We start from the raw sequence: 16,527 nt of genomic DNA on the forward strand, positions 1-16,527 counted from the left end.
ACTAACCAGACAGAGCCACCTTTGCCTCTGCAGCCTGGAAAGGACATCAGCATTGGGCAAGTTCTGCTGCTTCAGCCCTGGTGGCCCTGTGGCAGCCCCTGTCACAGGCAGCCCACAGTTCCTCTGCCAAGGCACTGTGGTCCTCATGATGGTGGCACGGATGGAGGATATGGTTCAGCTTTTTTCAGAGGAGGGAACGATCTGGTGCAATCAGACAAAGCAGGGAGGGAAAGCACGACAAAGTCCATGCACCCAACTGGTCCTGCTTTGGAAAGGTTCACTAGGGGATTTAATGACAAAAAAGAATGGGTGCAATAAGGTGCCCAGTTGAGATCCTTAACTGTTTGTCAACATGGAGATCCAAACCTTTTTTTTCCAAGCTGTGTGGTTCCCCTCCTGGGCCAGAGATCTGCATGGCTATTGCTTGGTTGTGGCTACAAAAGCTTTGTTTGATGTCTTCATTGTGCTTCATTTCAGCAAAATGTTTGGCTGTTTCTTTGCCATGAGTATTTAACACCTTATTCGGGACTTTGTTTTTTCTATTCCAAACCTCAAGCTGAGGATAGAGGGCAGATTTTGGAGAGAAGTGCCCAGATTTGCACCAGGTTTTGATCACGCTTATCTGTTCTGCACAGATTGCCTGCCCATATGAAGCAATTCCCCCTCTTGCCTGCATTAACATTTCCTGATGAGCCAGTGTGTTAATTTTGTGCTCGGTGGCTCTCTGCTCCCAGGTTGCTGCTGGCAGCGCGGCTGCCTCCCTTCTGCTGAGCAGAGCTGTGTGCTGTGCCCGGCCCTCACTGGGCTCCAGAGAGCGAATCCCTTCCCCAGCCAGGCAGGTGGCAGCTCTTCTCCTCCAGATTTTATCCAAGAGGAGCCTTTTGCATTATCATATCTATAAAGAGATAGACTCGCTGACTTGGTCGAGACATAAAAGACATCTTCCGGAGCTCGCTGGCATGGCACCAAGTAGAGTCCCCATTTGAGCTGATAAATTCAAGGAGAAGCTGCTCTTTCATGCCTCTGGAAGACTAAATAGCAAGCCAAGATGTGATACTGCAAGGCCACGATAAGAAGACACTAAATGACAAATGCTGATTGCACGGGAAGAACAAAGAGAACAAGAGCCCTGTGCTCCAGCGGCAGCAGCAGTGCCCAGTGTGCATCCCTTGTAGAGCAATCCTTGCAGCTCAGGTGGAAGCAGCAGCTTTTCTCCATCCCAACATTCTTTCCTCTCCACTATTTGCTGTCATCACATGGATGAGGAGCCAGGAGGGGGAAATGCCAGTGAGAGATTGGCTCAATTAAAAATAGAAAAAGTCCCCAAAGCTCTGACATGGTTTTGTCAGACAGGACTAATGACAGATGATTCTGGTGAGGATTTCTCACCCTTGGGAAATGCTTCTCAGTTTGTCATCGCTGGGTGCAGGGCAGTGGGAAAGATGCAAAGAACAGAAGAAGCCCAGGAGGGGCATTGAGGGAGCCAACCTTGGGCTGCCTGTAGCAAAAAATTGACGTGAAAATTGCATTACAAATGTTTTCTCTTGCTGTATGCAGCCCAGACATTGAGACAGTCAGAGCAGGAACTGAAACTGCCTCACTACAGCCTGAGCCAGGACACAAGTCTTGTGACTCAGCCTCTCAACCCCCCCCCCCAAATCAGGGGATAAGAGTGAGAGCCCCCTCCCCCCTCTCAAACAGGGGATCTCCAGGCATACCAAGCATCGAGATGTGCTCAGCACCCAGCAGGGCTGTACACTTGTTATAAGAAAAAGGTGAAGTTCTGCATTTCCCCCCCCTTGATCCAGCAGCCGGTGCTCTGAGAAGCATCCCCCCCACCCACCTGCCCCTTCACCACACCTAAAATGTCATAAGCATTTCAGCAAACCCACGGGGACTGGCAGGATTGCTGAACAGAAGTGGCACAGCAATGCCATGGTGATGGTTGCTACTGAAATTCCTTCTCTAGATGGGAGCTGATGAAGGAGGGAGCCTGCTCCTAGCTGGGCCCAATGAGAATAGCTTCAGTGCTCTCTGCTCAATTGAGATTGTCCAGCTCCTCTTCTACCCTTGGCCCTGATTTAAGAGAGCATGCTGCTATTTGTAAATGTGTAACATTGTTCAGTTTCACTGCTTGCAAGCTGATAACCAGCCCACACTCCAGCATGAGCCCTCTCCTCCATCACACAGTGACACTGCAGGGCCATATTTCAGAACCACGGGAGAGCACAGGCTGGCTGATCTCCAGCCTGATTGCAACAGAAATGCTCAGTCATGGCTTGAAGCAGTAATGGAGCACCTGGTGGGAAGGCAGGGCCAACTCAGGGGAGCTCAGGTGCATGCAGTATACCTGAGTGACCAGAAGGGATGAAGCCAGGATTCACCCCTTCCCAGATCTCATTTAAGTGTTGGCAGGGGAGCAGTAAGGGTGTCTTGCTGGGGAACCTTGCTTACCTGAGGCTTTCTGAAGGTAAGCAGCTTTTTTCTTTCTTTTCTTTGGTTTTTTTTTTTTTGTGTTCCTAGTTTCTGTATTTGGGCTTATTCTTACTTGCTGTAGCCTAGGAGTTTGCTATTCTACTGTTGCTGTTGTGCTTTCCATTGCATCATAGGGATCAATCCCTCCTTCAAGGTACTGCATTTTCATTTCACCTGTTGTGTTGCTGAGAAAATGCTGAACTCACACAAAATACGCTTCTGTGTGAGTTAATACACCTCAGTGATGTAGTGGCACCCTTTTGAACGTACTCATTCAAGCTGCTTCTCCTCCTCTATGCAAATACTGTCTGGGTAATGGCTTTGGAGGGAGGATGCTGTTTTGCTGCATGTTCTTTGCAGTGCATCAGGACATCTTGTTATGGTAGTTCTCCTTGTGAACGCTTGACTCAAACCATCCAGACAGGGGAAGTGAGGTGGCTGCTATTCATACTAACCTATCTGTCTACTTGTTGCAGTGAGTGTGTGGGAATGTATGGGAAGAAGAAAGCTTCCACTCGTTCTCTGCAGACATGTTGGAGCAATGTGCCCTTATCAGATCAGTGGTGTTTAGATGCTCAGACAGAAAGATAATATTGCTTTGTTCTCAGCTTCTTGTATATTCTAATGGATCTCATTTTCTCAGCCTCGAAGGCAGGTCAGTAGCCAGCCTGTCCTGCTACCCATGACCTCAGAAGGAGCTGTAGGGCCAGGCCAGTAAGTTGGCATGCTGAGGGGTGGCTGCGCTCCATCCTCAAACCACTGTGGGGTTCATCCAAGTGAAGTGGGAGCTTTGCATGGCTGGCATTGCAGGAGCTGTGCCACGTTTAGGGCACAGGTTGTGTGTAACTTGGGATCTCAGTCATTTCTTGTTGAGTCAGGCTAGGCTTGTGTGCGCACACAGCTGTGTACCTGCCCTAGCACAGGGCTCCTGCAAAGAGGCTGTGCATGCTCTCAGGATAGCTGCTTCTTTCTCAGCAGATCCTCTTTAGTATTTTGGGAATGGAAAGAGGAAAAAAAAACCCTTCTTCCTTTATCTTTTGTTGTGTTTGCTTATGCTCACAGAATGTAAAACATAGGAAAAGTGACAGAGCAGAATTTGGAGATGCTTGGTGGAATTTGTCTTTATTTCTTGAAAATGTGTGGTTGTTGTCAGTGTGCCTGCTCCATGTGGCAGAGGTGGAGGAACCCAAGATTGCCAAGCAAGTGTTTGCCTTGCCCAGAGCCACGGTCAACCCTTGGCATTTGCCTCAGCCCTCTTTCTGGTGCTCAGCTGAGCATGGTTAACCCTGGGAAATGGCTGTGGGCTTGCAGGTCTCAAAGTCCATTCACTTTCCTGGGCTTCTGATATGTTTTGGGAGTGTGGAGGTGATGAAAGCCCCCTACTTCGTGACTGTACCTCTGGTAGCCCACTCTCTGGGCACACGTGGGCCACAGAGAAGCCTGCAGTTTATTTTTGAGGGATCAGTGCTTGTATCACATGGCTCTCAAGCTTGTTTTCTATTTTTAAGCATACTAAAATTGCACACCCAGTGCCGAGCTCATTGGGTGCTCAGGCTGCCTGCACAGCAAGCCATGTGCTGTGCTACTTCCAGCTCTGGGCAAACCCAGAGGCCAGCCAGTCAATGCTGTCTCCACAAGGAAGGAAGAAGACAAAGTCACATCTATGGTGCTCTGTCAGCTTTCCTAATCACTTCAAGCCGTTAGCTCTGAAGGTTTTTCAACTTCATCCATATAAAATGCATTCTGCCATTCTATTCCTGGTAATATGTGCTAGACTCATTTATTTATACTGCTTTCAAAGTTCCCAGGCAATATATTGGTACCAGAGATGTGCTGTCCCTTTATTGAGCACTCTAGGAAATGTCTGAGGACAGCAAGCACCTGATTTCCCCTGTAATTCTCCAGAGATTTATGTGCTACTGTAATGAGAGTGAACATGGAGCAGCAAGCAGATGTCAGAGATGTATAGCTCTGCCTATGGTTTTGGAAGAGGATGACCTTTGTGTTCTTAGGTTGTGCTTTGAGTAGGTGGATGGGGAGAAAATAACTGTGTGGAGCTGGAAAGCCAAACTGTGCCATCTGAAATGGGTTGTCAGAGTTCTGTGTTTGAGTCTGGATAATTCCTTAGGTCTAATGGGGGTAGCTGATGGTCAAGATGTTCGTATCTATCAGTGCATCTCCTTGGATTGGCTTCCATGTGAACAGGGATCGACTGGGAGACCTTTTTGCCTTGCACCTCAGTCCTGGCCACCTCTTGTTTGCATAAACTTAATTTTCTTCTTTCCCCATCATTTTGAGCTTCTAGCTTTTGAATCTGGGAGCAGTCTCTTCTCTGTATCACTTGCCTTTGCAATGAACTTTCCAGGTGAATGCAAGTTCAGGAGAGAGCAGAGTACTCCGGTGCATTATGCTCAGTTTGCTATAGTGCAGCACAAGCATTACCTACAGCCTAAAAACTGGTGTCAGCAGAGTATGAATGATGCCAAGGACAGGCACTAAAGCAAATAATGCTGTGAGGGGAAGCAGCACAACTGGAGATGTGTTCTTTCCATGCCGTTTAAAGATGGAACCAGGTATATGGGAGAACACAAGTCTACACAGAGCCTTGCTACCATAAATAGATGTATAGGTTTCAAACTGGACCTTGGCTTTTGCTAGATACGTTGCTAGTATTGTTGGCACACTCATTCATGTGGCTCCTGTGCTGCTGCACAGGAGGGGCACACACAGCTTCTGTCCTGTGTGCTTGCATGGGCCTCTGTGTGAACTTTGTTTCAAAATACTTTAGGAGTGCCCTAACTGTAAGCTCTTGTTTTGTCCTAGCAATCCTGTGCCTGGCTAATGGATGTTGTGTAGTATCAGTAGATAAGGGGTAATTTTAGCTTTGTAAGTCACTTTCCAAGTTGGAAATAGGCTATGAAAAGCCTGTGTGTAATAAGACATCTGGGACTTACTCATCTGGGGTCTCGCATGGGCTCATTTGATGCTGTGGTTTCTTTCCAGAGGGATAAAGCAGAAGTTGTCACTGTTAATTGAATGCAGAGTCCCAGCACCCTCTTCTAGATGTATAAGCTGCCATGTACTGAAGGAGGCAAAAATCAGAGCTGTAACATTCAAATCTAGAGGCATATGCCATACTACATGTACGTTGCTAACGGCAGCTGCATCCTGCAGGTAATGCTGTACTCATCAGCATAATTAGTGATGTGGCTTTGTGCATCTCCAACAGATGACGTGGCTATGCATGATTTATGCAGCATGGAGACAGCTTTGTACACTGCTGGGATGTGACGTTGGTGGCTCTTTATGTGCCTCAGTAGCACAAGGCAGGAGCTTAATGAGGAGGTAATTCATGTTCTGCTTGCTTTGTGAGTTTGCTGCTGCAAATACCTGGGGCCCATAGAAATGTACCCATGTTGCTCAGTGCTCCTCTACCCACGGGGTGACCCAAGGGGATGGGTTGTGGGGATGCCAGTGCGATGTGAGGGCTGTGTGTGGTGGGTATGCAGCTGAGCCAGGGCAGGGACCTGGGCTGAAACCTGCCAGCTGTGAGCTCTCCCTGAGGGCTTCCAATGGACTGGAGGAGGAAGAGGAGGCAGCTGGGTGTGGGACAGCCTGCACCCTCTGTCCTGCTGCTTCCAGGCACGTGTATTTCTCTTTACATACTGCAGATGTTTGCTGCTAGGCTGGGCTTGGCTGTTGCCAAGCTCCTCCTTCCTGTCTCCAGCACAGGCAACTCTGGCCGTGTGAAGGAGCATTCTGCCCCAGGAGCTCCTCACCTGCCATCCCTCCAGGTGTTCAGCACATCCAACTTTATGCCATTGCAGTCAGCACTGACTGTAGCAGATTCACACAGATGGAGTTCACCTTGGCAAATATCTGAGTTGTTTGTTTTGAGGGGAAAAAATCCTCCTTGTTTGGATGAGCACCCCAGAATTTGGGGACAGCTTTGTCCTCTTCAGCACTGCCACCTAGGACTGCTTCCTCACCTTGGGTTTCCTAAGGAAAATGGGTGACCGAGGAAGAGAAAACATAAAGGAGTGGGCCAGATAATTTATTAAGGGCTTTGCCATGGCTTAAACTCATAATAAGGGATTTTTTTTATTTTATAGAGGTTAGGAATGTTGCTTTAAAATACAGCTAGTTAATCCTGCTATAGAAGCTGAGTTGGAAGCACCTGCAGAGATGCAAGGAAGGTAACAGAACTGGAAAGCACTAGGGCACATCCTCAGTGAGGGCAGATTATGGTCTCATACATGCTGTCATCCCATTTTAAAAACAGTGAGTAAATGGGGTGCTTGCAGAACAGAGAAGGAATGGAGCCTGGTGTGCACCAGGTGCTGCATGGCAGCCTGCAGGGCTGTGTCCTGGTGCTGACAGCCACAACAGCCCCTGTGCCAACTGATAAAGGAGGAAGACAGCATGTGGAGGCTGTGACCAGCACTGGGAGCCCCCAGGTCTTGGTGTTGTGCTGGGCTTATTGTTTCTATGAGCTGACTTCATTCTTCTGTGTGTGTGTGTGTGTTGGGAAGGTTGCTTTGTTTGCTTTTATTTTGACACTGCTTAAAAATAAACTCCAATCTGCTACAAATTTGGCATTTCCCTCCTGCTGGCTGGGTGCTGACGTGTTCCAGGATAAGGGTTTGAAGCTGGGGGTTGTGCAGGAGGAAGGGTTTGAGCAGGTGGGAGTCTGGCTTTATGCTGGAGTGCCCTTAGGAGCTGTCCTGCCCAGCATCATGGATGCACCTTTGTCCTTCAGGTGGCTGGAGACCTGTGGGAGCTGAAGCCCCTGCTTTCATGGAGGGGTATATGGCACTCAAGGTTATAGGCAGGAGAGGCTCTTGGGTGAAACTGCACAGACATCTGACAGCAAACTCTGTGCTTGCAGCCAGCCAGACACCCTCCCATCATCTACATTTTGCAGTCAGGACAGACATAGTGCCAGGACCCCCACATCTGATTCTCTGAAGAGATGAGTTTCCCCTATTTCTCCTCCCAAACTGCGCTACCAATGTATGTGTGCACACCCACATTTGCTTTTTCCTTCTCCCTGCTGCTGGCGCACACAGCATGAAGTGCCCTGCCTGCATTCACAGCTCCATCCCCTGGGGCCCAGGGACATCACTGTCCCCATGTTTGGTCCAGAAGTAGCAATGGGATGGGTGGGAGGGAGGCAGCCCTTTGAAAGCTGTGTTGCCATGGCTCTTAAAAGCACACTGGGAACACAGGGCTGCCAATGATGGAAGCATTGCTATCAGATTTGTTTTGTTCGGCTTGGTCCTCATGCAAGGATGAAGCTTAAAACAATATCAAGTGAATGTGCTGACAGGGGCAGAGGGCTGGTAACAAAGGAAGTTCCTGAATCACATTGTGCTAATCTAAGCATTTTGGGAGAGCTCGTAGTGCAGTCTTTGTGAGCAAACTCCTCGTGTTAGGATGAGGTCGGTTTGGGAATTGTCAGATAGAACATGAGGAGTTTGGCGTTAGTGAGAGATGCTGTCACACAAACCCTTCCATCTGTCTCCAAGAGGGAAGTTAAATGCAATTAACAACAAAAGGCTCCTCTATACTGCCCTGCTTACATGCATAATCTGGGTCGGAGGAGCGAGCCTGTTCTCCTGACACATCCCATAAGAAGCCTTGGGTAGCAGTGCCAGCCAAGATGATGATAAACGCCAAATGTTGCTGTGTTCTGAGATGGAGATGCCTGCCCAATGGAAACTGGATGGGAGCCAAACTCATTTAGCATCAGCCATCAAACAGTCATGAGTTAATTGTAATCTTTGACAGGTGCATCAGGGATACTTTTGGTGAGACCGCTGCTTGCCCTGAGCACATCCAGAGCTGTGTGACAGCAGGGAGATCTTATCACAGCCCGCATAGCACCCCTGCCAGCAAAAGCTTCTGGGAGGTAACTTGAATGTCTGAGCAGATCTATTCTAGCCAGCCCTTTGTGCTGTACCTAAACACGTATATAGGCATGCAGAGGTGCAAGGTCACTTCTATGGGTCTTTTGGTGACTGCGGGGTGACTCTGAACACGCTGTCCTGGCAGCTTTGTGGCTGAGGTGATCTCACCAAGGTGACACAGCGGGACTGCAGCCCAGCCAAGAACAACCCAACCTCCACCCGTGCCCAGACAGCAGCTTTAACCACCAGGCTGCTTCCTGCTAAATGTGTCAGCTGGCACTGTCAGCAAATGCAGAGCTATAAGTCTTCGCCCTTTGTGCATGAACAGTATTTATGAATGGTACATGCATGGATACTAAACCTGGCAGTAGCAATATGCAAAGGATATAAATTAATATTATTACTGCACATGTTTAAGTGAGCGTCAACACATTTTTTTTGCTCTTCTCGTCATTTCTAATGTTCTTTCATACTCAGCTTCTTCCAGGGAAGCATTCGATGGTGCATTTGGAAAACTCTCACCTGCTGATCAGCTTTCACAGGCAGAACTGAATGGTGTTGTCTTATGGCTTGGTGGGAAACCGCTGAGGATCAGCGGGCAGAGGATCCAGGTCAGAGGATATTCCTCTGAAATGAGTAGTGTTTGCATACCACACTGGAAAATATTGACATTAACTGATTGAAAAATATGTGTAAATCTTTGGTGACAGTGGCTGAGGTGCAACTCCCTGTGTTTGCACTGTGCAGATTACTAAATATACCATTAGTGCAGCGAGGCTACATGTGCACTAGGTGCTGTATTTACACAGAACATGAGGATGCCACGCACGGCTAATGCAAGAAGCACCAATTGGAGGCTGAGCAAGGAGATGCTGGCATCGTGGGAGCTGCAGGGGGAGGCTTTGGGGCTGCCCTCTATGTCTGTTCAGCTGCAATCCTTAAACCTGCTTCTGAGTTGCTCTCGTACCTGTGGAGTTGGGCAGCAGGAACAGAGGGGAGTGGATTTGCTTTGGGGCCTCCCGTAGTGCAGTGCTGGGCTGCAGGCAGGGCAGCTGGGAGGCACAAGGAGAGGGAAACAGCAGCAATGCATGCTGGCGTGCTGGGCTGAGCTGCATCCAGCAACTGCAGGAGAGAAAATGGGGGCATGTCAGCAGCAGTGCCACCGGATCCTCAGTGTTAGCAGGAGGAAACTGAAGCTCTATTTCCACTAGACTCAGGCTGATGACTGGAAAAATGTTTCTCTGTTTACAGGAATCTGAAACCGTGTAATTCTCCTCTGCTTTCCCTCCCCTGTGCCTGCACTCTCCCCTCTGCTGCCAGCCAATCGCTAGCGGATGTGCTTGCAAAGGAGAGTTTATTCTGACTCAAAATATTTTTAATTTAATAAGAAAAACAATTTAGGAACAATAGTAACTGCAGCAGCATGATAAACAAACTATTTAAGAAATCCAAGGCTTGAAAAGTTTAGGCAAAGTACCCTGAGATCAGAGGTGCTGCTCTCTGTGGTACAGAAGGAGAGGAGCTGCACCAGTGCTTGCAGTGCATCATCAGGGGACTGAGCTCAGCTCCACATGTCCCCAGTGGCACAGGAAAGCTCAGGTGGCTGAAGGGTGGCCTGTGCCCTGTGAAGGTCTCTGCCTGGTCTTGAAATAGGGCTGGTTTACAGACAGATCATGAGTGCTGTGTCCCTGCTCCTGCTGTGTGGGTTGACATGCAGTGCTGCTGCTGGTGTTTGCAGTGCTCTGTGCCCTCCCTGCAGTGAACAGATGTTATCAGATGAAAATTCACAGGGAATAAAGCCTGATTCAAGAAAAATTCAGATAGTACAGAAGGAAAAAATAGGCCTCTCTTTGTCTTTATGGATTAACTTCCAGGGCACTGTGCACTCTTGCTTTCTTGGGCTGGGTTCTTGCTTCCTTTCTCCATTCCTAGGCTTCTTTTCTGGAGACATAGCTGCATCTCCACTCTGATAAAGGAAATTTCCTAAAACCACCATACAAACCAGAGGAGGTGCTTATCCTCTTTCCGCAGCTGTAAATCTCTCAACATTCAGAGATGGGATAGAAACAGTCAGGGGAACAGGAGGGGGCATTTGGAGAGGTCTCTTGTGAACCTGCAGTGCTGCCCATTGGCTCGCCCTGCTTTGGGCAGGAGCTGCATGCACAGCCTTCAGAGGTTCAGCAGGCATTTTCTCCAAATCACCAATGTTCAGTAATTTAAATGAAAGCCTTCAGCTTGCTCCCCCTCTGTAACGTGCGTTATCTACACAATTACTTTCCAGTCTTGCAACATGCAGGTCATCACTGTTTAATAGATCAATGCAAGCGTGGGGCTATCAGCACTGTTAGATGGTTTGTTTCCTGTTTTGTCTCATGCACTGCTTATTTGCTTTTCTGGAACCCATTGTGACTTATTTTGTAGGCCAGCACTGAGCTAAGGAGCTGTGCTAGCTGCTCATTGCCAGAGAGGCTCTAGCACCCAGCTGTGGGGGAACACAGGAAGGACAAAAAGCCCCGAACAGCTCAATAGGAATTTTCCTTCCTCAGACTTCCCTTATTTCAAATTCATCCCTGCTTAATCTTTACTATTAATTGGGGATCATGTGTGTTTGAATACCACAGATGCATTATTTACCAGCAGAAAATTCTGGCAGGTATGAAAATACCCTGAGATCCTGAATGAAGCAGGTACCTTCTGAATTATTCACCACTTGGATAGACAGCAATCATTGCTGCTACTGTAGCAAGTTTATTATTTTTAAATATTATTTCCTGGTATGTGTGACTTTTTAAAAGTAACACCCGTGACTTTTTAATGCTTTCTTTCCCCATGCTCAGTGATGACTCAAACTTTTGCAGATGTGAATATTGCCTGAGTCCCCTCCTACCTTTAGATCACTTGCTCAGGAAGAACAATTGGTTTTCACATAATAGTTTGTTGCCATTCAACTTCAGCAATTCTTTTGGTTGGGTCAGGCAAGGCATGAACACAGAGGTGCTTCCTCCAACAGACGAGCAGGATGGAGTTGCCTCTTTTCTCTCCAGTTTTGTATTTTGAGGCCCAGGTGTAGCAAGATTTTTTTCTATAAGATTTTCTTTCCTCTTTCCCTTTAAATCTTGTAAATAGGCTCCTCTGCTCCTTGGGTAATTGCAGTTATTTTTGGAGTACTGAATTTGCGTTGAAGCAGAAAGTATTTATTGCAGAAGGCATCAGTGCAGGTGAAGATGTACCTGCACTAAGGCAAGCACCACTGGGCTGCATCCCATGGATGTCTTGTGCTCTTGTGGCCAAATTCCTCTTCTTATGGCACAGCTCCTGAGGAAGTAAGTGCCATTAGAACAGTGTATCACAGAGCCTGGGGGATGACAGGAGAGATGCTCCTGCCAGGGAACACGTGGCTCTTCCCAAAGGATTGGGGTCTCTTTAATCCCCACAGCAGCCCAATCTCCCCTCCCAGCCCTGCAACAGAAACACATTTATTCTGGTCCCACTTTTGTGCAGATGCATTCCTCCATAATCTCTCCTCTTCGTTTTTCATGGCTTTCAAAAAGTGGATTTGACAGGGGGAAGAGCTGCTGTTGTGATAGCTCTGTAGACTGAACTCTTTGGGGAAAAAAAAAAACCAACACCCTATTGTTATTAGAGAAGAGCTGAGGGAGCACTGTTTGCACTGAGTTGGATCCGTCTGGGTGATGGCATGCTGAACCAGGGCTGGGCCTCTTGTCCTGCAGCATGCAGTCCCATGAGCTGTTCTCCTGGGAAGTCAGCTGTGGATAACAGACACCTTATCAGAATTGCTACAGCCTCTGGAGTGCTTTACAGTTTTAGCTGAAGTTTTGAGAGAAGTGCTTTTAAGATAACTTCCACATCTGAACTTTTTCCAGGAAATCATAGAATGACTTAGATTGGAAGGGACCTCTGGAGGTCACCTCATCCAACGTGCTGTTCAAAGCAAGGTCAGCTTCTAAGTTGGATCAGGTTACTCAGAACCTTGCCTGGTCAAGCTTTGAATGCCTCCAAGCATATAGGTAGAATGGATGCTCCAGGCAGTGTAGGCACTCACAAATTATTTTCTGATATCCAATCAGAATTGTCCTTATTGTCACTGATGGCTGTTTCCTGTTATCTACTGCCTGCCTGTCCATCTCTGAGAGCAGCCAGACTCTGTTTTCTTATTCTCTCTTTAGCTTGTGGAAGACTGCAATCAGCCTTCCCCAGACATTTCTCTTGAATGCTAAAAATCCTCTTGGCTCTCACAGCCTGGGCTTGCATGTTGCATGTACTGGCCCCAATGTCTCTGTACCAATCTCGTCCCCTCTGTACTCAGAACTCCCTCTCAGCACTTGGCTGCAGACCCATTGGAGCTACAAGAGGGGCATGGCTCCTTCCATTGGCCATGTGGCTTTGCTCTTGCCAACACAACCCAGTAAATGGTTAATTTTCATTGCTGTGAGGGCGCATGGCTAATCTGTGTTTAACTTCATATCCATCAGCATGTAGTGTAGCCAAGCAGACCCCAACCTACCCAAAATAACTCCTTGCTGGTGCCAGGCTGGTCACGGGAACAGTGTGATGTGATACTGGATTTGAGGTTGTATGGCCAATGTGTCCTGGAAGTTTGTATTTGAGGGTTCAGCTACAAAGGTTCATGTGACAGCATCATCATGTGGTCAGACCAAGAGGTTTTCTCCACTGCCTGTGAAGATTGTAGATAGGTAAAGTTATTGGAAGAGGAATGGGAATAAAAACTTGGCAGAAATGCTGTTGTGGTTGCTGCTGTGTCAGGCTGAGAGGTTGCCGTCCCCTTTGATATGCCAGTGTAACTGCAAGCGTAATTGCTTCCTATCCCGGTTCTGTCAAAATATTTGGGGTTAGTTTAAATACAGGGAGGGAGATGATGATGTTTGTGGAAAGGATAGGAAGACAACAAACAGACTGAAGGCAGCCTGAGGATGATAACCTCTCTGCGGCTGCAGGCATGAAAAATGACAATATTTTGGCAGTGACATTTCTGATGTGCTTTCACTGCTGCAGTGGGATAGATGTGGGGCTCCACAAAGTCCAAACAATGGGCGAGCAGCACCCAGAGCCTCCAAGGTAGCACCTGAAGGGGCCCTGTGAAAGAGGGACTGCAGTCCTGGAGAGCACCAATCCACAGACCTACAGGACCCCTGTGAAATAGGGCAGCACTGAGAAGCAGAGTGCAGGGCACCAGTGATGCAATGAGAGGGCTGTTACGCATCCCAGGTATTCATAGGGTCCATTCCTTCCCACGTAGAGGGTTTGAAGAGGCTATTCAAAAGCACAGATGGTGGGGGAAGCCAAGTCCCAGTGATTTTTTTTTTTTTTTTGAAGGGCACAATTCCCTTGGGCGTCTTTGAAAAATCCAGTTAATTAAATTAGGCTTGCAAGTGAGAGTTGAGTGGAATGAAAGATTGTTGTGGCTGGTTGGGTATACTGTTCAATTGCACAGAAAATGGTCATTTTGTTTTGATTTTGCATGCATACTTGGTGTGGAAGGTGTGTGTGTGTGTCTGAAATGTCAGCATCAGATCTCTATTGGTCCACAGCTTGTACTGGGATTTCTGTATATTTTGGGATGTGATGCTGCGAATAGAATGCAGCTCAGGGCAGTGTTTTATGTAAGGTAGCACTCTGCACTATTTTTAAATTTTTATGATATGGCAGGCTTGCTCTAGTAGTCTAATAAAATGAGACATGCTCTTCCTTTTCCACAACAGCAGCAAAATCTAGTCTAGGGCTGCCCTGCTCAACAGCTTGCGGCTGGATTATAGAAAAGAGTTTATTCTGCAGCTGGATATAAATGTTATACATGGGAGGCTGCTGGACACAATTGCAAGCATCACATCCAGGATGCAGAGCACCCTTTGCACAGGTTGCTTCTAGAGATGTTGGCTGTCAAGTACGTAGGGCTCTTATGTTACCTTTAAAAAAAAAAAAAAAAAAAAAAAAAAAAAAAATTGAATTCCACAAAACTGTACATATGGCTTTACCTGCCTCTTGGGGGAAGGGTTGGAACAGCCTGGAGCCTGGCACTGTGACAAAAATGCATTGTGCATGGCGGGTTGTGTGTCTGTAGCTCAGCATCCTGTATCCTTTCACCTTGCAGCACCCTTTGGGTATTTCCTGAGAAAAGCCTGGATTTATCTGCCTGACAGCAACGAATGCACAGAGAGATGCATGGTGACAGCTCTCTGCCTTCATGTCCTCACTGCTGGTGTCCTTCTTGTCCCACATGGGCCACAGAGCAGATTTCCTGCTCTCCCAACATGAGGCGCTTTGGGGCTGGAGGATGAGCTTGCATTTCAGACATGCTGTGGGCATCAGCATCATCTTACCACTGCTGTCTTCAAAATTCCTTTCCAAAGGAAGTAGCCCTCCTCATTGGAGCCAATGATCTCAATGCAGCACATTCTTTTCCTCTGCCATTTCCCCAAAAGCATGGTGCTTTCTGTGATGTATTTCCACCCCCCCCCCCCCCCCCCCAAATTCTGCCCTTAATGCGTCTCCGCTCATTAATGCAGGGTATGTTTATGGACCTAATTCTCCATAGGTTCTAAGTCCAGAGCAACTCTGTTGGAGTTAAAACAAACACTCACTTGCTTCAGTCATGTGAGCTCTGGTCAAACTTGGGTGAACTTAAAAGTTAACCAAGACTTCTTCAGGCTTTGATAGTTGAACTGCGTTTGAATGGATTTTATCAGATTTTCCCAAATGATTCACCTCCAGGCTAAAAAGTGAACAGGAGGCAAGTCTGTGATTTACAAAGAGAGGCAGCAGCACCACAGGGGCTGCAGGGCAGGCTCCATCCATCCATGGCTGTGGTGTGGCACCAAGTGTGGGTGGTTTGGGGACACATGGCAGCCATGGCTCACATGTCCCTAGCCCTGCCAGGTGCCAGATTTCCACTTTTTTTTTTTTCTAGGAGGGGGAAGATGTATCTTCTGGCTTCATTCATTTTTTTGCTTGGACAAAGAAAAATTAGTCAAGTGGGTCTCATATTTATTAAAGGAATTGTATTTGTTCACTAGACTAGACTGGCAGCAGTGTAAAACATAGAGAATGCAAACTCAGTGGACATTTTTATTTTAACAATGGAAATATGCAATCTGTCTCAGGAAAATACAGCTGCTGAACAAATTAACTTGTGTTGAATGCTTGTTGGGGGTCTGCAACTCATTCTTTTGTTCTTCCTGTTCAGCGACTGTGTTTTTCTAACCAAGACATAATAGATCATGGCTCCGTAGAGCTTTTCAACAGATGATCTTCAAGTACTCGACAAACATTAGTGATTTGCTTGGAAGAGACTAAACCTTATCATAAATCCAAGGGATATTACCTAGAGTGCAGGGTGAAAAGTACATTGCAGCTACCAGAGGGCTGCAGAATGGTGTGTTTAATAGGACTGATGCATACCAAGGGATGTGCTCTGATGGGGTGTCTGCTGTCAAGCTGTGACATTTATTCTTTCATTTACGAAGGCATTAAGAGGATATAATAACAAGGTTTTAATTCTTTTTCCAAATTAAGGTGCTTGCGCCCACCCAAGCATCCAGATCACTTCATGGTGCCATATCCAAGCCCTGGCTCACACCCAGCTCTCTGCTGGCATGTCCCTGTTTTGCTCCTATAGGAAGCAGCCCACCCCACTGACCAGCTGGGAATGTCCCTGACACATGGCCATTCTCTGGGTAACCCGAGATTGGGAAATGCTGTTGTGTTGCAAAGCTCCCCCTGGCCAAGCAATGAAGCATGTCAAGAGCGCCTGAATATTCCCTATCAAAAGAGTTTGAGCTGTAGCCTCTCTGTGCTATGTCTCATCTGGGTTGCAGTCTGTAGGCACTGTATGAAGTTAATTAGGAAAGCCTTGGTGCTGTGGTGATTTAAGTAGGAGCTGGAGACTTCTCCAGGCAAGTCTCTAATTCAGGCAGAGGTTACTTGCTCCCTGTCTTCTTTGTCTTTACTCAAGGCCCCAGAATGCACAGCTGACACTGCCCTATATCTGCCTTTGGCCTGCAATTTTTAGACACCATTGCTGTTATGCTATTCCTTTCAACCACCATTCCAAGCCAAGGTTACAGAATTTCAGTATGAAATCAAGTATTTGCTCAAATGTAGGTGT

At 47.3% G+C, this 16,527-nt stretch overlaps 1 long non-coding RNA gene across 2 annotated transcripts; it reads left to right on the top strand.

The window, feature by feature from the left end:
• The first annotated feature begins 2,436 nt into the window (after positions 1-2,436).
• LOC149915904 (uncharacterized) lies at positions 2,437-15,564 on the top strand. Of its 2 annotated transcripts, none has more exons than XR_016471360.1 (3): positions 2,437-2,470; positions 8,266-8,386; positions 14,515-15,564. It is a non-coding gene; the product is annotated as an uncharacterized LOC149915904 (long non-coding RNA). The 2 variants fall into 2 exon arrangements; XR_016471361.1 differs by lacking the exon at positions 14,515-15,564 and adding an exon at positions 8,862-9,181.
• The last annotated feature ends 963 nt before the right edge of the window (positions 15,565-16,527 follow it).

The sequence above is a fragment of the Phasianus colchicus genome, chromosome 15 (assembly GCF_987193195.1).
Source record: "Phasianus colchicus chromosome 15, bPhaCol1.hap1.1, whole genome shotgun sequence".
Lineage (NCBI taxonomy): Eukaryota > Metazoa > Chordata > Aves > Galliformes > Phasianidae > Phasianus > Phasianus colchicus.